The sequence below is a fragment of the Colobus angolensis genome, unplaced genomic scaffold, assembly GCF_000951035.1.
Source record: "Colobus angolensis palliatus isolate OR3802 unplaced genomic scaffold, Cang.pa_1.0 Scaffold37, whole genome shotgun sequence".
Taxonomy (NCBI): domain Eukaryota; kingdom Metazoa; phylum Chordata; class Mammalia; order Primates; family Cercopithecidae; genus Colobus; species Colobus angolensis.
Genome location: NW_012117043.1, coordinates 4,867,503 through 4,867,977, shown reverse-complemented (window position 1 = coordinate 4,867,977; position 475 = coordinate 4,867,503).

Below are 475 nucleotides of genomic sequence, written 5' to 3'. Positions count from 1 at the left end.
AAAAACAAAATAAATATCCATCATATATAGATATATAAATTAGCTGATATAAATAAGTAGCTGAAATTACAAAAACGGGGAAGAAAGGACTTTTCCTTACAGCATTCTAACAAAAAACATAGAAGAAATTAAGGAATTAGAAAATTACCATTAAAACATTACAGTAACAATTCCCATATGCAAGATCAACTACTAGGTGCTAAAATTAGTAAGTGAGAGTTTTGGCTGGGCGCCGGGCGCAGTGGCACATGCCTGTATCGCAGCACTTTGGGAGGCTGAGGCGGGAGGGTCGCTTGAGCCCAAGAGCTCAAGAACCCCATATCTACAAAAAACACAAAAATTATCGCGGTGTGACTGCGCATGCCTGTAGTCCCAGCTACTCAGGAGGCTGAAGTGGGAGGATTGCTTAAGCCCAGGAGGTGGAGGCTGCAGTGAGCTCAGATTGCGCCACTGCACTCCAGCCTGGGCAAGAGAG